The sequence below is a fragment of the Diceros bicornis genome, chromosome 13 (genome assembly GCF_020826845.1).
Source record: "Diceros bicornis minor isolate mBicDic1 chromosome 13, mDicBic1.mat.cur, whole genome shotgun sequence".
Classification (NCBI taxonomy): Eukaryota; Metazoa; Chordata; class Mammalia; order Perissodactyla; family Rhinocerotidae; genus Diceros; species Diceros bicornis.
Window position 1 is genome coordinate 16556575 of NC_080752.1, and position 22602 is coordinate 16579176.

A 22602-nucleotide genomic window follows, 5' to 3' on the forward strand; every position below is an offset into this window, starting at 1 on the left:
ACATAACCGGAGGCCTGATCCACGCAGGGTCAGGAAGTGCCTTTTAGGCTGAGATGTGAAAGACAGACAAGCAGGTGCTAACCTGGAGACCAGGAGAAAGAGAAGGGAGGGACACACCTTCCAGGCAGAAGGAACAGCATCCAGAGGTTCCAGGCAGGCTTTCAAATATGGGTTGCCACCACAGCGTGTGAGGCCTCCTCCGTCCCACCCACCCCCAGAGGGGTCTCCCGGAACCTCTGGATTTGGGTAAAGACTCCCTGCACAGACTGAGCCAGGAGAGATACAGAGGGCCCAGGGCACAGAAAGCAGGGCTGTCTCGGGCTCCAGGATCCAGGCACAGAGGACTGACACGTACATGGAGAAGGACCCTCCTCAAACACCCTTTTAGTTTTTCTAAGGTTTTGCTCCATCCCTGCCCCATACTCCCACTTGTTCTGCTTTGTGTCTTATTTGTATTTATTTATTTTTAAACTGGGGCCTGCTTACAGTCAAGTTAATGCATTTTTAAAAAGAAAGCCTTGAATGTGCTGCGGCCTCTCTCAGAGATGGGTGGATCGATAGCCCCCTTAGGCATTCTTCCTCTGCCACCAGCAGGCCAGAGTGCGGGGCCCTGAGGCAGGCCCTGTGCTCCTGCAAAGTGGGCCTGAGAGCAAGGCTGACCCCCTCCCATCCCAGGCTCGTCAGCCACACCCTGCCCTGCACGACCCACAGTAAAACCCAGGAAACAGGAGGACACTCTGTCAGGGAGAGAACACTGGGCAGAGTCTAAAGACTTAAGTTCAAATCTCGGCTCAGCCTCTTGGCAGCCTTGAAATCTTGGACAAGAGACTTAGACCCCACTCGCTTAACTAAAAAGTAGGCATCTGTCTAAAAACTGAGTTATGGGAAAAGGATCTAGAATGCAGCTGACCAGCACCCCAAGGACCCCTACCCCACCTCTCAGGCGGCAGGCCCCCACCGGCAGACCGGGTGTTTGTGGAGCAGCAGATCCACCCTGCTGTCTTGAGTCCTCCATGCCCCCCCCCCCCCCCCCCCCCGCCTCCCCTGGTGAGCTGGCAGGCTTCGGGCTCCTCAATTGCCGACAGATGGGGCATCCTAAAATACAGCGTGTGGATCAGGTTTCGTGACTAGCAACACACGCCAGCCGGGACACTCTGAGAACCCGGCCGGTTTTCAGGAACAGGATTTTACACATTTCCCAGGACTGCGGATCTGCGCTCGCCTCCGCCCGCCCGCCTGCACGCTCGGGAGCCCGGATCCTGCACCAGGAGGATCCTTAGACAGGTGGGGGCCTGTGCGGGAGGGGGAGCCCCACCGTCCATGGGTTGGCTGTGCCTAACCCTCTGCTGCTTTTAGTCTTGTTATTACCACTTACTGAGCACCCACTGCGTCCCTTGCTGCGAGGCAGGTGTCTGGCACCCGCTCTAAAGCTACACTGCCTGGGCTCCAATCCTGACCCGCACTAGACGACCCTGGGCACGTCACTTCACCTCTCTACGCTGCCGTCTTCTTGTCTGTGAAGTGACCCCTCACTGGGTCACAGTGAGAATTGGAGGAACAACCTAACGTGAGCTGCTATAACAACCACTGTCAGTGTCACAAGGCATAACTGTCAGGTAACTACAGTATCACCGCCACTATCCTACAGAAGGCATAAGGGACACTAAGAGGCCACGCCAGCCATCGGGGCCACCACGTGGTGGGGGGGCTTGTCTGTCTCTGAAGGACCTCAGGGACGGCTTCAAAGGGTCTGCAAACCCTGGACGTATTCTGCACAGTTATTTGTACATGTGAACGTGCAGGGTCTGGAGAGCGGGATCAGACTTGATCAGTCTCACAGGGATCTATGGTCCCATAAAGGTTCAAAACCACAGCTCCATACAACCTGGTCTGCTCGACACACGTGGAGTCCCCCTGGCAGAGAAGTTTGGACTCTAGGATTTGGAGCAAGGATTACACCCCATTCCCTTCTCCCCAAGGGGAAGAAATCGGCTCTTAGCAACATCAGTTATAAGGAGCTCCCGGTTGGAGGAAGGAGCTGGGAGAGCCACAGGCAGTGAAGTGTGTGGGCCAGCCTCCTGGAAGGGAAGCCACGTGTTACACAGGCTCTGGGATCTTAGAAGAAGACACGCAACTCGGCACACAGAGGACAGTGGTCTGCACTTCCAAAGGGTCTGAGAAGACCAGAAGGAAGAAGGAAGAGGTGGCAGGAAGCAGGAAGCACATAGCAAGAGGAGCACAATGGCCAAGGGGTGCCTTTGGGTGAAAGGCCTGGGGTCAATCAGCCAGGCGGACTGACGTCGCCCCACTGGACCTGATCTCCTGACCTGCTATTAGAAAATAAGTCAAACCAACAAGATATAATCAGGGTATTAACAACACTAATCTTTGGACAGTGAAGTGCCAGAATTTCGTTTATTATCTAATTTCCTTCACAATGAACATATATCCATATACTTCTTTGGAAATAAGACATGAAACTAACCTATTGCCAAAGCTGCCCATGTAAAGCACACGATCACTCTTGGCATGATAAATACTTTTGCTTCTGCCTAAAGTAGGCTCTGGAAAGCCCCCTTGGGAATGGGTGCCTCAAGCCCTACCCAGGAAAGGTACCATTCTGGGGACAGAGTAGGGAGATGAAAGTATGTTCAGGATACTTCCTTGGCCCCTCTGTGGTCTGGTCACTCAGGGACACACACATGTGCTCTGCCTCCCTGTAATGACTAACACAAACAGCAGTGGATCTAGTTGAGTCAACACACCTTCAGAGTGGTGAAGGCCTTGTAAAGAGATGAAAGAATTGGGGGGCCAGCCCAGTGGCGCAAGTGGTTAAGTGTGCGCACCCCGCTGCGGCGGCCCGGGGTTCGCCAGTTTGGATCCCGGGCGCACACCGACGCACTGCTTGGCAAGCCATGCTGTGGCAGCGTCCCATATAAAGTGGAGGAAGATGGGCACGGATGTTAGCCCAGGGCCAGTCTTCCTCAGCAAAAAAAAAAAAAAAAAAAAAAAAGAGGAGGATTGGCAGATGTTAGCACAGGGCTGGTCTCCTCACAAAAAAAAAAAAAAAAGATGAAAGAATTGGGGAAAATGCCTAATTAATTTTGCTCTGTGTTTTTGGTTGGGGGGCAGGCAGGACAAGGAGAGGAGGGGTGGAGAACACAGCAAGGTCCCCCACTGCCTAGGCACCCGCCTGCAGCCTGCGCTCTGAAGTCCACACGCGCACAGCTGTAAATTTCATCTGGCGTGTGTGGTTTTCAGTCCCAGTGCTCTGAGGATACACATAATCCCGACTTCCTATTTACATTACATCGGTTTTCACCAACACAATAGCTACAAATGCTCTCTACTCCGGTCCTGTCATCTGCGTGGAAGTCCTTCTCAGACGCGGGACACTCACTGTAAGGTTATGGGAAGAATTCTCATGCGTGGCGAGTGGACGAGGTCTCAGTTCCTCCTGCTCGTACGGAAAACTTCTGTGAGGGACAAAAAGGGCAGGCCCGAGCCATGAGACGCTAACCCACCTTGGCTTCTTCATGTTTATCCACAGCAAAAACACAGAAGCCCCTATAAAAAAATATCCTTACTGACACTACACAGTATTCACCCTTCCAATAAAACAGTTCCTAGCCACCAAGGCTGCCTGGAACAGACAACACCAAGAAGCACACTTCAAACACCTTCTGAGTCCCACCCTCACTTGAAGAGAGGAAACTAAGGCACTGAAAGAACCTCCAGATCCAGGGGTTCCCACCACCTTCCCCATCCCCTTTTTCCAGAGGGCAGGGAGAGTAAATCCTGGCTTGACTGAGTTGGCCTCAAAATTAATAGGGCAGGAAGGAAAAGCCTGTCTGTATTTCTAAGGTCATCCCCAAGGTACCAGCACGAACGTTTCCTTTAAGCTTTCTTTTAAAAACCCTGGTTTCCATAGAAGTAGCTTCTCATTGTAAAGGCCAGGCGTGTCTCACCCCTGTGCAAGGCTGAGCCCAGAACCGGGCACACAGCGGATTCCTAACATAAGTTTACTGACTGAAAATACAGAGGCAATTAGGATCTTTAAGGCTCCTTAAACAGGAATCTGAACACGCCCTCTGGATTTGGGGCCTGGCACTGTCACCCTGTGTTGTGGGTTGAATTGCATCCCCCTAAAAGATATGTTCAAGATCTAACCCCCAGGAACCTGTGAATGTGACCTTATTTGGAAACAGCAAGATAAGATCATATGGGATTAGGGTTGGCCCTAATCCAATGACTAGCATCCTTATAAAATAAGGGAAACTTGGTCACACAGACACACAGGCAGCACGCCATTGCGATGACAGAGGCAGAGACGAGTGATGCAAGCCAAGGAATGCTGAGGATGGCCAGCAACGCCAGAAGATAACAGAAAGGCACAGAACAGATTCTCTTCTAGGGCCTTCAGAGGGAACGCAGCCCTGCCGACCCCTTGATTTTGGACTTCTACTCTCCAGAACTGCGAGAGAATAAATTTCTGTCATTTCAAGTCACCCATCTGTGGTACTGTTACTGCAAACAAAACAAACTAATATACCCTGAATTCTTTCCAACCCTCCAACTAGCTCTCACATCCACTCACTCACTCTGCGCTGTTCCCAGTTCAGGGTTACGTGACCCACCTCAACATCCGTGCAACCACCCATGACTTTCCACCAACCCCACCTGGGACAAGTCACAGTCCCCATCTCGTCTGGGTCACGGCAACACAAGGTCTGCCCCTTGGACTGCCAACTGAGAACAGCCAAGGAGAGTCTGAGGAAATGCGCAAGGCGTTGGAAAACACAGAGAAGATATGGGGAGGGGGTGGACAGTGGGTGGAAATTAGGAGAGTTGGCAGAAAGGGGGAGAGAAAAGGAGCAAGTTCAAAAAGGAGCCTGAAGGTCAAGGGCATAGACAAGAGACAAAGAAAGTCAACCTGGTCTCCCCTGCCCCACATGTCCAGCCACAAGCTTCTAGCTCCCTCCCCCACCCGCCTGACGCCTGCCTGGAACTTGACTCCAACAGCCCACCAAGCAGGTTAACACCCAGAGAGCTGTCTACCCACACAGCTGTTGCACTTTGAGCTTCCGCAAAGAGAAAGCCAACCTGCTTCCGTCCAGGGGCTGGGCTTTATTTGTTTTTGATTTTCAATACCTGGAACTTGGTGGGGCCAAGTCAACATCGGATGGCCGAGAAGCTAACCGGGCAGATGGATGGGGCTCAAGGTTCCACACGTTGCCTCACCTGTGCCAGCTCAAGGAGCAGAGTCACCTGGGGTCCTGGGGCAGCAGGGCAGGTGCATCTCAGTCACACTCACAGCTCAGATGGTGGCACCAATGTGCCTGGAGCAGCAAGGGCAAGGGACTGACAGTGGTCAGCAGGAAAGTGAGTGGCCTCTAAATCTCACCTCCTTAAATCTCACCTTCTATAAAACCACCAGATACAAAGGAATCCTCCAATAGGGGCAGTGATGGTGGATAATACAGATCTAGTTGGTTACAGACCATACCAGGCCCTCGTACCACAATCCTCCTGTGCTCCGGCACTCACTCACACTCAGAGCGAGTCACCAAAATGAAGCCGGCCTCAAGCGACAGGGGCAGCACTGGAGAGGCAGGTTGACCTCCAGCCTGACGTCTTGGTGAGAACCTGGGCCAGGCTAGAAACCCAGCTCCACTGCCTGCAGGCTGTATGCCATTCATCCGGACAAGGATTCACTGAGCACCTACTATGTGCTCTCAGCAGCCTCATCTGCAAAAATGGGGTGACAATACCAGCCTTAACAAAGCTTTTCTGAGGATGAAACATGATGACAAATATAAAATGCCCAGCACAATGCTGGGCACCCTAAAAAGAGCCACTATGAAGGAAAGATTAGAATTATTTTGGTCCTGGGCCGGCCACGTGGCTTAGCGGTTAAGTGTGCACGCTCCGCTACTGGCGGCCCGGGTTCGGATCCCGGGCGCGCACTGACGCACCGCTTCTCCGGCCATGCTGAGGCCGCGTCCCACATACAACAACTAGAAGGATGTGCAACCATGACATACAACTATCTACTGGGGCTTTGGGGGAAAAAAAAAAAGGAGGAGGATTGGCAATAGATGTTAGCTCAGAGTCGGTCTTCCTCAGCAAAAAGAGGAGGATTAGCATGGATGTTAGCTCAGGGCTGATCTTCCTCACACACAAAATAAATAAATAAATAAAACTGTTTAAAAAAAAAAAAGAATTATTTTGGTCCTATCTTCCAAATCGGAGCTTGAGACCCAAGGTCTACCAGAGATTTCTGCACCCACTAGAACATCAGCCCCCTGAGGACAGGCAGGGTGACCATTTGTTGTGGTTTCCAGCTGTAGTCGCAGCACCTGCAACAGTGCCTGGCTTGTGGGAAGCGCTCAGATGTTTGTTAGATGAATAAAACAACTGCCTGGTATCCAGAGACCCAACGCTGTATGCAGAGGTATCAAAAGGACACACTGAACATCCTGGGGACCAAAGGACAAAGTCTGAGGTTATAAATAAGCAGTCAGCCCTGCCCCTAGTCAGGGAACAAAAGGGCCAGGTGCCCACTGGTTCCCCCCCAAATGAAGCCAAATTAAAAGAGGAGGCCAGCACAGAGCAGCCTCCAGTTTCATCCTCGGAGAAGCACATCGGCTCCTCTTGGGGAAAACAGGTAAAGGATTAGCGTCGCCTCAGCCGTCTTCGTAAAACTAGGGCTGGGGTCACACGGGATGGGTAGCTAATGAGGAAACAGGTGTGGAAGGGCCAGAAAAACATATCAAAATCATTATTTTGCAGACGTCTTTTTCAAGAGATGGCTCCCACTTCAGTTGGGATTCACAGCAATGTCATCTTTCTTAACCTCCCTCTCCTCTACCTCTTTCCATTTCAGCTTCAGACACACCTGGCAAGTGTCCTAGAATGCATAACACAAACTGCTGACCATCTGGGGCCCCCTGGTACATCACCTGTCCTGGGTCCCTTCAGCGCAGCTGTTGGCTGTCACTCCTACACTTCTGCCCAGGTTAAACCTCACCAAATCCCAACCCGAGGTATATAACTAGAAATGCCTTTACCATTTCCATCCCTGGTGGCTGTGCCTCACCTGCCACTCCCAATTTGGGATTGTTAAGACCCACCAAGGTATATGATTCAGGGAGCACCCATGTGGAAAGGCATTAGAGCAGAGGGACAGTCTGAAGACTTGGGAATCTGAAGGCTGAACCGCCACCTTCGTTAGGTGTGTGACTGGAGGACAGGCTGTTTACCTAACTCTCTGAGCCCCAGTTCTACCATCCACAAAAATGGGCATGTATAATAACAGTACCTCTCAATGGGGTTGTTGTAGGAGACTCAAGGGAAGAACATGGCAATGGCTGCTAACTGATCTTTTTTAAAGTATAGTACAAATGCTGTTAGTAGGAACCCTAGTCTTCCCTTCCTCACCAGTGGAAGACCGGAGCAAAGGACAAGCGATAAAACCGTGGGGCAGCCATGCAAAACAGAAGTGGTCCCGTTCTCCTCCAGTGACTAACAGAGCCAAGAAAGGCCGGGGTGCGATTTACGAGGGCCACAGCCAAGAGATTTATACGTGTATGGGCTTCGGATGGTTTTCTAAGACTGTGCACAACCCTCGTTTGGCTCAGCATCTCAGCAGCAAGTAATTTTCTAATTGATTCATTAGCACTCCAATCAACCACTACTCTAGACACAAAGAATGCCTGAGCCCAGACGCTGAGCTGAAGGGACACTCCTGCTCGGGGTTAGCACAGCCCTGGGAGGGCAAAGGGAACCCCACACAGAGACGTTCCAAAACCCACACCAAGACAGGAAAAATACTCCGAGTCTGGAAACAGAGACAGAGCCTACACAGCTTCTTAAACGTTATCTTTTGTAATGAGAATTTTCTGACTGGAACATGATTACGCAAAAACGTTAAACGAAAAAGGAGGAGAACAGCCTGAAAGGAAATAATCCCCCTCAAAAGTCAGCACCAAGTTAGTTTTGGTGGTGGAATGAGGGGTGACTTTTTCGTCCTCCTACTTTTCAAAGTGAGCATGTACAGGACACATAATTTCTTCAGTTTTCTCAGGTGTAAAGCCGCAGCAATTACACTCAATTCCCAGGGTTACTGTAAGGGTGAAATGAGATTATGTATGAAACAAGCAGAGCCCGAGCTGTGGGCACGGGACGGTGCGCCAGGTCTGCCCACCAGCTCGGCGACTCGTGGGCCCACCTGTCTCGCGGGCTAAGAATCAAAGTTATGCTCAGGAAGGTTATAAATTACTTCTGTCACTTGTGAACTGTTAAAGCCACAAATGCTAAAATTCACAGATCTCAAGAGTAATGCTGTAATAATTTAAATATAAATTAAGCTTTAAAAACAATCTTCCTTCATTGTTCCATATTCCTGTGGTGTGTGGGATATTCATATGAGACAGACCAAGCCAACAGGAAGGAATCTCCAGCAGATACTCTAAGGGAACAATCAGAAACTTCGCTGGGCCTTCACGCAATTCAGGACCTGCTTGCTGCCTGTATACCCAGCTGTAGAAAAGTCCTCAAATGTAACATGGCATTTTGGAAGGACTCCTCCTGGATCATCACTCTCCTCTACCCAGCCACCCAGCTATCCATCCATCCACCCAACCCACCCATCCATCCAAGCATCTCTAAGTTGATTCTCCATAAAACATTCCTGGTGAGCCAAGAAGCAGAAGGAACTCCCAGCAAACTAACAGGCTTCCTTATGATGAAAGACAAAACATATCAAGGACCTCTGCCTGCACAGCCTTGGGCTAGACAGGGCTCAAGGTACATGAAAGGACCAACGGCCTAGAGACACTAGTGCACTCATCAAAGCCCAAACCTCAGCACTAGCAAGGACACCTTAGGAACTGGAATCACGCCCTATTTCAGCTAGCAAGGAATTAACTTTTCACCCCAGGACGTGGCACGCTCCAGAAAAGCCAAAGGGTCCAAATTTCTTGGATGGTAGGTAACGTGGCTTCTCCAACTGACATCGTGAAAAGAAGTCAAACTTTTCCACAAAATATCCCTAGGGAACCTTTGTCAGAAACTGTCCCCACTAGGGGCCCCCACTTTGTATGAGGTTTCATCTCAACTCCAAACCCCTTCCTCCCTTCCCCTCATCTCCCACTCTCCAGAGTAGAAAGTCACCCATTTCGAGTCTTACTATGGCCACTTTAACACAACAAGGCAAACATAAAATGTGGGTGGCTGTCATCTACGAGCCTCACCTTTAGAAACCATGGCAGGAAGCAGCTGCCATTTCACTCATTTCTTGACGATCTGAGCATCTACCATGATTGGCACTGTACTGACTACCATTATTACCATTAACATACATGTGCAGACAATGCACAATTTGAGAACCACCATCTCAATCAACTGCTCTAAAATTTCAACATAGGGGTACATTCTTGTCATTTTTTTCTATTCTAAAACGGAGGAGGATTCTTGATAGAAGAACCTCAACAAGACTCATGAGGCTCAACCAAGATCCCCCACAACACATACACTGACACTGGGCCCCTCAGCAGACTCTGAGGGGCACCCCCTGAACGGCAATCTGAAGAACCGCAGGAGAAACTTGAGGCAGCGGGTAAAAGGGAGGAGCTGGCCCTCAGGAGCCCCAGGTTTGGTACTGGCTCTGCCAGTAATGCGTCTTTGGGCAGTCATGCCATCCCCCGTGTGGCCCTCGGTTTCCTCATCTGTAAGGAAACCCCTGAGGTTCCCCACACACCCCCGCCATGAGGAGGGCGTTCTCTGAGGGCCTCAGCCAACTTGGGAGCTGAATACACGGTCTGTTTTATTTATTTTGCATCGAACGGAGGCCTCAGCTCTCTAATTAGAACAGGGCAGATCCATTCTTTCCATAGAAATCAGGCCCATTGTGAGAGGAAGAACCTTGGGCCAAAACCTAAGCCAAAGTGGGCAAGACCAAAGTCACCTCTACTTTTATATGCCAGAGGTCCCAAGAATCTTCAGCTCAATCCACCCCCACCCCGACTCCATCCCGTGACTTACACACACACGCGCACGCACACAGTGAGCGCAACCTCAGCAGCTGCAACCTTGCACATTTTTTCCTTCAGCAGTTCTGAGATGCTCCCCTTGTCAAGGCCTTGTGTACCTGCTACACTCACACCACCCCCAGGCCAAGATCTCTCCCTACAGGAAAAGGAATGTGGAACATCAACAGAACCACGCGCAGAGTCGGAACCCAACTCTGACCACCCTCTCCTGGGCTCCATGAAAGTCAGACAAAAGTGAGCAGGGTCTCGAAGCTGCCTCCAAGGCGTGGTCTGTCCTCGCCTCCCCCGTGCTGCAGTCCAAAAGCAAGGGAGGTGGCACTCAACAAACCCTCACTGAAATGCGCTGAAGTGGACAAAATTATACCCAAGCCAGATAAAAACTAGGCAAAACCCTAAAGCCACCTTCTACACTGAGAAGCCAGCCTGAGGCCCAGCAGTGGTGCAGAGATACTTTGCTAAGATGCTTCTTCCACCCACAGACGTGGACGGAGGGGCCTGAGAGGGACGGAGGATAACGAGGTTAATCCCCATGTTTTACAGATGGGAGGGAGACTGTGGTGCAGAGGGGACTGACTCCCCAAATCACATGGGGACCAGAAGCTGAGCTGGACCCAGACCCTCGGCTGCAGGTGGCAAACCATGTCCCCTCCCAAGAACATTCCCCCACCCCAACGCTGGGCCAGGCTGGCCAGCAAGGGATGAGTCTCCCATTCCACTGCCCCCAACCCGATCCTCTGAAGCCAGAAAGCTAAGGCCCACAGATAGCGCAGCCTCTGCCTATGGACTCTCCTGGTCTTACAAGGGCGCACGTCCCTTCGCCTTCTGCAGCGTAGGTACACCTCCCAATCCCCCAAACTCCCACGCATCAAGAACCATGTTCCAGCCCAACATGGACATGGTACAGTGAGGCAAGTCCATGCCTGGGATCCTGGAGCCCCAGGAGGGGATACACCCTTGCCTCTAGTCCTCGACTTCTTCATCTATGAAATGGAGCAGAACCTCCACAACTACCCACTGGGCCTTTAACACACAGACCTCTCCTCAGGGCACTCACAACTGTGATGGGGAGAGGGAGTAAGCCATATAAAATTCCTTCACAAATTCCAGAAACACTCAACCTCTCCACAGGGAAGAAATCCAGAAAAGCAAGAAACCCAGGAAGCCAACCAACTGGAAATCCCTTTGAACTTGGGCCTGGGAGAACACAGAACTATGCATAGGACAAGGTGCTTAGGAAGGTGTGGACTTCAGAACACGCCATCTACACATGCCATTTATCGGGCCTGTGGATTCCCAGGTGATTACAGCCAAAAGGAAAAGGGGAGAAACAGCAGACCCCTTGAGAAAAGGGTGGTGAGAAATGTGCATGTCTCATGCTTTCCCAAACCGAAAGACCACTTGCTGCCCTCAATACAAGGTCCCTCTAAAAGGAAGGCATGAGTTAGGCAGAAGGCCCTTCACACTGAGAGCCTCTGAGGCCAGGAGAGTGGTGTGACCTGCCCCTTCTCTGCAGGGCCTGGAACATGCAGCGTCCAACAAGTGTTTGCTGAGTGAATGAATGAAACTAGGTATCCTGTGCTGCTCCTCTCTGCTCCGGGCACAGGGCCGGACACACAGCAGACATGCCGCTAAAGTGCAGAACTGAACCCAATTTCTGGATAGCATCCATCTGGAGGTAAATAAAAGAGGAGGGCCCCAAGTGTAGACGTGGCAATGGGGGTCTCCCTCTACTTTAAACAGGCCCCCCAAAATTTAAGGAGGATTCTTGGCAAACTAAAGAAGTTCTCCCAAAATCCTCCTAAAAGCCAGTCCCTCTCAGTACACTAAAAACAGGATTCAGTTTACACAGTGGTGTTTCAAGAAGGCAGCTATTGTATGCAGGAAAGTGAACCCCAGTGCACACCCTTCCATCCAGGCCCCCCTCTTTGCATGAGGGGACACAGTCCCACGTTAGGGTTCCTGGACCCAGCTCCCTCTCCCCGACCCACCCCGCCTGGCTAGACCCCCATTAACGTACTGCTCTCGCCATCAACACTGTTGTTTTGGAATGTGCCAGTAATTCTAGTGGCAGGAACAGCAAGCTTTAAGCTCAGCAGAGAAACCAGCTGGAGAGGCAGCCTCATGAAATAATGAAATGCCAAACCAACCCCTACATCTTCTCCAGTCTCTCAGGTCACCTACCAGATTAGAAGGCCTGTTGCTACGGCAACCATATCTTGCAAGTGCCGGCAGAACTTCCCCATAATTTTTAACCCTTTAACTAACTTGGGGAGAGTGGTGTGTAGACGAACCCAAATTGCAAAGAGTTGGCCTGCTCTAGCTGTGTTTTTACAAAGTAAAGCAAGAGAAAAGAAAAATAGAGGTCGGGGGAGGGGCGAAGGTCCCCAGCTAAGCAAACAGACGACAGTGGAAAGGAAACGCTGCACACAACCACCTTCCCTTCCCACCGCGGCGCCACAAAACCATCACGATCGGCGGTGCAGCAAACTTTTCCTGCACCTGGCAACTGGTCCACCGCGCGCAGGAGCCGAGGATGAGATGGGATAAACAAAGGGAGATGGGACTCCGCCCCACTCCCGGCCAGGCCCCTCCTGGCCAGGCTCTGTGCCCTCGCACTGCAGACTAATGCAGGCCCTTCTGTGGTAAGCAGAAGGCGGCCGGGAGCCAGGCGGAGGGGGACAGATGGCCAGGCAAGCACTGGCACTTTCCAGTTGTCTGATAGGTGCCTGCTGCCAAACAAGCCCCCACCTCCTCGCAGCCTCCCCGCAACCCCACACACAGCTCTTGGAAACTGTGGTGCTGCCTCTAAAGGGACAGGGGACGCCACGCCAAGCAGTGGTGCTCAGGGGAGCCGGCTTCTCCCTCCCTGTGCCCCCCCACATCTGCAAGTCATCGGAGATGCACACAGGCGGGCGTCCACTCCCTAACTGCTCCCTCTCTCCAGTGCAGAGAAGTCTGCCTCCACCCACCCCAACACTCAACCCTCTTCGTGCTCGGTGACCAGGGTTCATGGGGTCCTGCAAGAATAAATCTTTAAAACGACTTTCCGTGGCCTCTTGGATTTGACAGGAAAGACTTAATAAAACCATGTAGAGGCAGAAAAATGTCCTCCGTGGCGGCAGCACTGTGGGTGGCGCCCCCTCACTTCACACCACATCTTCTGTGGGGGGTTCTTGGGGGGAGGGAACGGGGCTCATGGACGGGAGCAGAGGCTCCTGACTGACTGACGGGAGGCCTGTGTGGTTTCCCCAGAGGACCAAGAAAGGTCCCTGGGAAGGGCAGATGGAAGAACAGGAGAGAGGAATGAGCACCCCGAGAGGAGAGAGAAAGCCCAAGGGGGCAGGAGGGGAGCAAAGGAAAAGGCCGTGAGGGACGAGGGCCGCAGGGGCAACCTAGACTCTTCGGAAAGGCTGGGCAGCGGAGGAGTGCCCGGTCCAGCGTCCCCCCAGCGGGCACACGATGAACGAGGCCGCCGTGCTGCACAAAGATGGCCAGCCCACTTCTGACAGAGGCTCCGGACTCACTTTCAGAGTCGGGCAGGGGGCAAGGGGGCAGGATGGGCAACACAGAGGTGGGCAGTGCTCAGGAGGGTTTTAGGGGTGGGATGAGAGTACCCTGCCAGTGTACTGGCACTATTAGCAGAGAAAAAGGAGAAAATTCAACCCTATACACCCCTACCACCTCACCCTCCTGCTACCCGGCCAGCCTGGCCACCTCCACCTCTCACCCGCACAGGGGGAGACCTGGGAGGAAACCCAGTCCGGTGAATTAAAGTCCTAATGTTCTCTTTGCCAAGTAATTAAGGAGACGCACCACAAACGCCCAGCGCCCGGAGAGGAGTGATGATTTTTATTAGCGTGTTCACCCATCACCTAGCCCTTCTGCGTGCGGAGCAGTCAGGTGGGTTAAAGAGGAGCTGAGAAGAGGCCGTGGGGTGGGCGTGAGGGTGAGGGCAGGCCCTGTCCCCCGGGAGAGGGAGGGCACAGCTTCAGCTGGAGTTTTATCATTGGGCTGCATGCTTAACAGGCATCTGAACACTGGGCACTGTGTTACCACGTCTGGGACACTGACAGAGGTGGCTGGGGAGGGACCCCTTAAGGGAGGACCCTCCCTAACCAAGATGAGTGAGCAACCAGTGCTTTCAGAGTCCCTCCTATACCATCCAGGCATGGGGCTGTCCTTAGATTAGGGTCGCCTTCCCTAACCTCCTCCAGGGCAGGGCTGTGACCACACCTTTCTATCCTCTGCAGTGGCCAGGACAGGGCAAGAGCTTCAAGAACACTTGCAAGATAAAAAGGAATTAGCTTTTTCCATTGTAACCCACCACGTGGGCAGAATGCCACCAAGCTTACCCACGGTTTGGTCTCACTTCTCCAAATCCTTTGGTTCATTTAACAAATCCTCATTGGGCACTTACTACGTGCCAGGACCATGCATACAAAAGTGAAGACTAACATCCCGTCTGCCCTCCAGGCGCACTTCTTATCCGGCAACTGAACATCGTGCTCTGACAGCGCTCCACTCCTGCCTCGTGCACAGCAGGCGCTCAGTATCTGACGGACACAGGAGACTCTCGGATCCTCATTAGCTGTGCCCCTGGGCTTGGCCAGCGCACTCAGCCCAGGTAGCGCACTCAGCCCAGGTAGCGCACTCAGCCCAGGTAGCGAGGAAAGCACGGGCAGGGTCTCGGCACTGCTGTGCTAATCCCAGTACCTGACGACTGTGATGACCAACCGGAAGCTTCATAAGCAATTCTACAACTGCTAACCTGAGGATCATTGTTTAGGAGCTGTAGCTCACACCTTGCTCCAGGGCAGGAGAAGGAGACTGGCTTCCAGCCATGAAGACTAACTTAACCCTGCTGTGTGACAGGAGAAGCGGGACTGACTTCTACCCTCTGGGCCTCAGTTTCCCCTGCTAGTAGACTGAGGGGGTTTATCTAGTCTGATCTCTAAAGACATCCTAATAAACAACATTAGGAGAGCTGTACCATCCTGGCCGGACAGAGCTTTGGGAAAAAAGGATGAAGCGAAGGATTCCAGGCAGAGCGGGCACCCCACTGCTGATCCCCACCCACGCTCTCAAGGACACAGGGAAATTCTACCCACAGCTCTGAATAATAATAGAAGTAACATTTAGGTAAGGTTGGGGATTAAGCTAAACCTCACTTAAGAGGCAGAGATGTTGGCATTTGGGAGCAGGAAACAGGCCTGGGAACATACTTAATACCTACCACAGAGCAAAGGGGATCACAGCCAGCTCCAGCTCCTAACTCAAGAGCATCTTCTGCCCCTGCCATATGCCTCCCTGTTGCCAATTCCAGACACTTCAAGAGAGCCAGGCCAACGAGTGAGGGCTGAAGGTCAGTTTTGGAAGCCACATTTTCAGAAGCACATTAGCAAGCCAGAAGCCAGGCAAGATGCCTTTCAAAACAGAACAGGAGCTATTTTAAATGGAAACCCATTGGTGGGGGCGGAGGAGTTTCATGGGAAGAACAGAGAATATGAATGAATGAGCTGCTATAATTAACCCCCCCAAAAAAGCTGTCAGAAGGATGAAGTCTTTCTACTTGGTGGTGACAATATCAAGAATACAGACTCTAACCATTTTCACTGTCTAAAACTGAAACGTGCTGCCCCGTCAAGTAGTGAGTTCCCCATCACCGGAGATGAAGCAGAGGCTGTAGAGGAAACTTGGGCCAAGGAGACTCTCATGTTCAACAGGGACTTTGGAGGTTATCAACTGATAAAATGCTGATGGGAGAAAAATACAAAGGAGAGCATTCAGGACCTTCATATTTTAAAATAGCTTTTCCTTAAAAAAAATAAAAAAATAAAGAGTGTAGGACTCCCAGGGTACACGGAAATGTTCTGCCTCCCCCTCACTGACCTGCAGAGAGCTTTTCATAAACAGGTTTCCCCGACATCCTTGGTCAAACCCCACCGACCCTTCTTCCCAGCTGCAAAGGTCACTCACTGTGTTTTTGTGGCAAAAGCTGCAAGTGGTGACTGAGATGCTGGATGAGTAAGAAAAGCTCCATTATGTAAAAACTCACACGTTTAGGGTTCTTCTGTGGAACAGAGAATCAGAAAGCAAGCTCGGGAAGCAGATCCCACATACGAAACGTAGCAGGTCAGCGTTCATCATTTTAGGAGGATGAGCTGGCATCCTGGCATCCCACACCAGCACTACCCAGCCCGGCATGAGGAAGGATGGCAGACCACTTGTAAACACTCACCACCTACTTTGGAAAAATGTTCGGATCACAAATCAGTGATCACCACAGAGACAAACTGGGACCTCCCAGTTTCAGGGAGAATCAAGTGCGTCAGAATTGCCAGCTCTTGCAGAGCTTTGCTCACTGCTGAATTCTCCGGACCTAGAAGAGTGCCTGGCACCTAACGTGAGCTCAAGAAATACTTGTAGAAAGAATGGGTATTTAAAACAAATAAGCAAACCAACCATTTTCTCTTAGTTTTGGCATCAATTACATAACTTCTTTTTCCCAGTTGATTCACTTATCTCCTTGCATTCAGCTCAAAATATTACACTAAAATTACTTTGCATTCCCTGAGTCCATCTGGGATAAAGGAGCCGTTTAGAACCTTAGGGAGAAAAGTGACAGCATGGGGATGTGGGACGCTCATTTTGAGCTCCATAGGGGTAAGACTGTCTGTTTTGTTCTCTATTATCCTCAACAATGTGGTGTAATACAGGCACATGGTGTGCGCTCAAGAAATACCTAAAAAGAATCAGCAAACACATTCGCTGTACGATCTTGGCAAGTCACTTCTCTCTCCAGACCATTTTTTCTCCACTATAAAATGACAGTGATATAGGGGCTCAAGGGTCCCCAGCCAGTTCTAATGTGTTTGAAAGTCTGTGATCCAGGTTAGCCGGCCTCGGAATGGCTTTGATCAGAGAAAGCTTGCCTGGGTCCCCCCAGGTGCTTCCACAAGGGAGGAAGCTAGGAGGCAGTGTGGTGCCATAGAAAAAGCACAGGCATTCGAGCCCAAATGTCTAAGTCGCAGCTTGGCTCAGGACACAGGACCTTGAGGATGTCACTGAACCTCCTGAGCCTCAACTTCCTCATCTGCACCATGAGAGGCCATGCCTAGCCACCTCCCCAGGCTGTGGACTAGATTACAGGAAAATGCACATAAGAGCATCTTGCAAGGGTTAGGGTTAGTGGTAGCACCGAGTGAGGCTCCACAAACCCTCACTCACAGAGGGACCTGTGTCACTTCCAGCTCTAAACTTTACAATGACTTCCACCCGCAATGCGAGATGCCAATTTGAGACAAGGGATGATCAAGACCAGATCACAAAATAATATTATACAAAGATTCATATCTGTAACTTGGCCTGTTCTAACTACAAAGATGTAAATTTATATATAACACAGTTCATCTTGAGCTTTTTGCCCCTGTCTCAGGAGACTAAACAGACAGAGGTTTAAAGCACAGAAGAACAAAGATTTGGAAAACTGAACACCCCTAAAAAGAATACAGGAGCACTTCCAAAGCTGCAATTCAACCCCACACTAATGGCCAGAGTGGGATAAGCAGAGAAATGCTGCCCCCAATAGAGCAAGGCCCTCCTGGGCAGCATGGCATTTAGAAAGAGCCTCTGAGATAGCGATGATCCTGGGAGGCCTCAGAGAGGAGGTGTGGAGCCTGTTCTCAGAGGGCAGGGGGTGCTCCCCCTCCTCCCCACACCCTGGCAGCCAGCAAACAAGCAAGGCCATAATCAGTGGTATATATCAACATAGCATCTATGAGCAGCAGAAGTGACAGCGGAAATCAAGACAAGTGACCTTTCTGGACACACTGGACGCAGTCAGGCCCCCCATACCACAATGACACTGCCAGGCAATGTGTTATCATCAAAGGGTAAAAGGTCTCATTTTTAACTCTCCCTGACTGGTAGGCGTTGTTATCCTCCTTCCCCCGCATGGGTTCAGTTCTCCCTTCCTCGTTAAAAGAGGGTGCAACCAGAAGTTCTCCTGGAAAGAGACTGGGGGGCATAATTAAAAGAGTGCAGGAAAGAGAGGGGTTCAAGGCCTGGCAAAGGCTTCTTGGGGGGCTTAAGGCAAAATTTAGAATTTACATCTCTTCATTCCCAGTCTGGCATCTTATTTAATTATCTTCATCCAGGTCTTGACCTCCATGGTAAGGACAAGCAGAGGAGACCACAAATAAACACATGCACACAAATATCCTAGCAAGAAGAAAACCCTCCCCTTCCTCGCTACCCAGTCACTTCCTCCCTCTGGGCCGGGAGCTCCCCAGGAGCATGCTAGGTGGCTGGAGCTAGCACTGTAGCCCCTGGACAGTCCCAAGCACCAAGCAGGTGCTTAATTAAGAACAAACTTGCTCATGCCTAACAAGTGGTGCTTGTCTGAGAGCAGACTCTCCACCAACAGTCCTCTCATCCCCCAGAAAAGGCCTGGCAAAGAGGGGGGCCACCAGGGAATGCTCTGTGGAAAGACTGGCTTAGTTAACTGGGGGAGGGATATCTGGGCTCAGGCCCCCATCAGGGCCACAAATAGTGGCATTCCATTCGGCGAGCGAGGACCCCGACAGACAGAAGCCTCCACCCCATCCCCGCCCTCTAGGTGGCCCTCCACAGGCACAGGCTCCTGCGATCCAGGGAAGGAAGCTATTCCCCAGGAAGGAACACCCAATGGTATATCTCCCACCCCATAAGCCTTGAAGCTTTGAAAGCTTCAGGAAACAGCAGGCCCCCAAATCTAACTTTTTTCATAGGCCAGGTAGTTGGTTTTATTTATTTAAGTTCTGGTTTATCTTCTTAAGCTGTCCAAACATTTGTTCGAGCATCTCAGCCACATGCTAGGCTGCCCCGGGGTTAGCTTTCTCCCTGACATTCTCTCCCCCAGATGACAGCAATGCCTCCCATTTATAAGAGCTGTATGCTTCCCAGGAGTAGTCATCTGACTGGATGGGGGTGGTGGGAGAAAGTGAATTGTCTCAAAGCAGCTTTAGGAGCACACTTGTTTTACCGAGACCGCATATTTACATGGGGAATCTTGGAAGGAGGGGCATGGTGTAACCTCCAGCCTCAGAGATCTGGGTATACCACTCTCTGGAGGGCATTCCTGGGAAGGAGGCACCAGGCCTTAGGAAGCCCACCTGAGCATAGCACCCCTGAATGCCGGGGTACTGTTTGCTGAGTCACATCTCAGTCTTCATGGGAAAACGATAAAGGCCCTTCGCTCATCCCAGCCATACGAGATTTTCAACGAGAACCGCAAACCTCTTAACTGCACACTGCCTTGTTTTGCCAATCTGGGAATGGGGACATAGCTTCCCTCCCCCTCCCTCCAGCTCAAAAGGGGGAGGGCACACACAGCCTTCAGCAATCATGTGAATAATGAGCATTTCTTCACCTGGAGGAAAAGCATTTAGCACAATTCAAAGAAATGAGAGACAATCTCGCAACCAAATCAGCCATCTGCTGCCACACTGGACAGTTACAAAGAAGAGGGGGAGCCTTTATTTATACTCCCTTCCCTCCACTACACAGTCTTCTCTGGCCCTCAAAGACACAGCCTCTTAAAAACCGAGAAGTTATGTGTGAGGGGAGAGCACAACACTAGTGTCCCTGAAACCACCCTGTGCACTACCAATTTTTTAAATATCAAAATAAAAGAAACCCCTAACTGAAAAAGGCAAGCAGAATCTGATTCCCGCCCCCCCCCCCCCGCCCCGTAAAGGTATAGCACAGGCAAAGATACACTGTTGTGTGGTTGAGTTTCCTCAATCAGACTTCAGCTGGGATTTACCAAATCTTACAACTCTTCAGGAACAGGGTGATTTGCATAGAGCTAGGCACACCTGCCGTCGGGAGTTCTGGACAGGCCACCTTCCCAGCTACCAGTGGGGAAACACAAGGCACAGACCAGGTTCCTGACACAGTCAGGCCTCAGGAGGGCTCAGGTGTTGGTCCCTAATTCGAGTAAAAACATCTCCCCTGCAGACTAACCGGGTGCACGGGAAGCTATTACGGCAGCCAGAGAGAACACTCTAGAGCTGGAGTTGGCAAACTAAGGTCCATGGGCCAAATCTGGCCCACAGCCTCTCTTTGTAAATAAAGTTTTATTGGAACAGAACCACACCCATTCATTTCCGTCTTGTCTATGGCTGCTTTTGTGCTACAATGGCAGAGCTGAGTAGTCTGCGACAGAGACCCTATGACCCACAAAGCCTAAAATATTTACTATATGGCCCTTTACAGAATAAGTCTGCTGAACCCTACTTTAGAATCAAATGCTTTCCATTATAAAGGGTGTAGTAATAGATGGGTTTCAAAAAACGGGGACAGCTGGTTCAGCACCTCCACCGTATAGATGGAGAAACTGAGGCCTAGAAGGAGGGAGGTGACCTGCCACGGCCAGACTGCTAGGAAGACCGAGGTCCCATCTGCCTTCCAACCCAGCACAAAGTAAGAGGTGAGGCTTCTCACAACAAAACACCAGCAGCAGGGGAAAATAGAAATAGGAAATGAAATCCTACAAACAAACATTAATGCTCGGCCCAAATTTAACATCAGAAATGTGAAGTATGGGGAGGGGAGAAGGCAGACATGGGATGGTCTAAGCAAATTAATAGCCAAAAGGACAGACTATTTTAAGCCCTTCAGAAACAGCCCTTCCACACACGCAGAAGCACATGTGCTAATTACAAACCCTGTCTTTCTCCCCACCCAGGCAGACAGCCCGCTCCTCCTCTCCCCGGTGCTGGTGAACTTGGCAGTCCGACCCCAAACAGCCTTTCTTTACCAGTTGTCTGCAATTTCAGCTCTTCCTGACTCTCACACAACTCTGCCCTTGAGGAGTCCAAACTGGTGAGGCATGTGCTCAATTTCAACCCTCCAATAACTAAGACCGCTCCCAAAAGGAGTGCCCAGAGCTTCCCCCAAAACAGCTGCGGAAAATCAGGCTGAGAGGGACATGCAGACGGGAAAGACCCCAGCTTCAAAGAGGGGCAGGAGGGCGGGAGCAGAGGCAGAAAGGGAGGCCATCTCTGTTTCCAGAGCTCTCCTCAAACTCGCACCCGGGAAAACACTGGGCAATGTGAACAGTGCGTGGAGATGAAGCAATATTATAAAGTTAAAATTAATTAGCTGGCATGTTGACAGAGGTTCCATTGTGCCACGCAGTAAAGCAATCAAAGTGCAAGGGCATGGCACACAATGTCACAAAGCCCGTGGCAGCCACAGGTACAAGAGGTGAGGACATGCTCTGTCGTGTCACCAACGTAAGGGAAGGCGTACTTTTATACACACACACACACAGATCTTCCTCAACTTACGGTGGGGCTACATCCCAATTAACCCATCCTAAGTTGAAAATACCCTAAGTTGAAAAATGCATGTAATACACCTAACCTCCTGAACATTCTAGCTTAGCCTCGCCTACCTTAAATGTGCTCAGAACACTTACACTAGGCTACAGTTGGGCAAAATCATCTCACACAAAGCCTATTTGATAATAAAGTGTTGAATATCTCATGTAATTTATTGAATACTGTACTTAAAGTAAAAAACAGAATGGTGGAAAGTGTATCGGTTGTCCATCCTCGAGATCGCAGGGCTGACAGGGAGCTGTGGTGGCGGCTGCCCGGCAGCACACAAACGATTGTACTGCATATCGCTCGCCAGGGGAAAGATCAAAATTCAAAACTCGAAATATAGTTTCTACAGAACGCATATCGTTTTCACACCATCGTCAATTTGAAAAATCGTGTCGAAGCATCGTAAGTCGGGGACCATCTGTATATGCGCGCACACACACGTATGGCTAGTGGTAAGACAAGTCTGGAGTTCGATTTTCTTAAATTAATTTCAAAAAAGCAATAAGCAAGATACCAATAATAAGTACTGTACTGTTTGAGAACCTAAAGTGAAAGACAACAACGCGGGAACTGGATGGCACCAGCCTGCCTGTAAGCAGCTGAGTGGCCTGTGAGAGGCAGGCAGGTGGCTGGGAGCTGGCGCTCACGTGGTGGATGCCAGGGAGGGCAGATGCTGAACTCAAGTGACAGACCCACAGAGGAACTCCGCCCAACCATCACAGGCGTTAGTGACTCCAGGTACTCCCTTATCTGCTTGCAATCACCCTATCCAGCAGTGTCATGAACTACCACTCCCACTCACCTGCAGGCCCTGCCGTTTCCCAGATCTGCCAACAGCAGCCTCACCCCAAGCCTTGCTCATACTGGCTCCTATACTCCTCCAGCCAGACTCTCCTTGAAATCCGGCAGACTGCACTGTTAAGTGCACTGATTGCCGATGCTCAAATCCTGGCTCAGATACTTACTAGCTGTGTGACCTTGGGCAGGTTACTTAACCTCTCTCTGCCTCAGTTTCTTCATCTCAGAAACTAATTATAGTTCTGACCTCGCAGAATTACTGGTGTGGGTTAAACGAGTTAGTTTACATAAAGTGCTTAGAACACTGCCTGGCACAAAGTCAGGGCTAAATAAGTATTACTAAGGCCCCACCCCTCCTTCTTGGAGGGCACTTCCTC

The 22602-nt window shown here is 50.9% G+C and overlaps 1 protein-coding gene across 3 annotated transcripts in view; it reads right to left on the bottom strand.

Moving 5' to 3' along the window:
* The window catches only part of SSBP3 (single stranded DNA binding protein 3), a 162283-nt gene that overhangs the window by 103139 nt on the left and 36542 nt on the right, over window positions 1-22602 (bottom strand). The window lies entirely within an intron of this gene.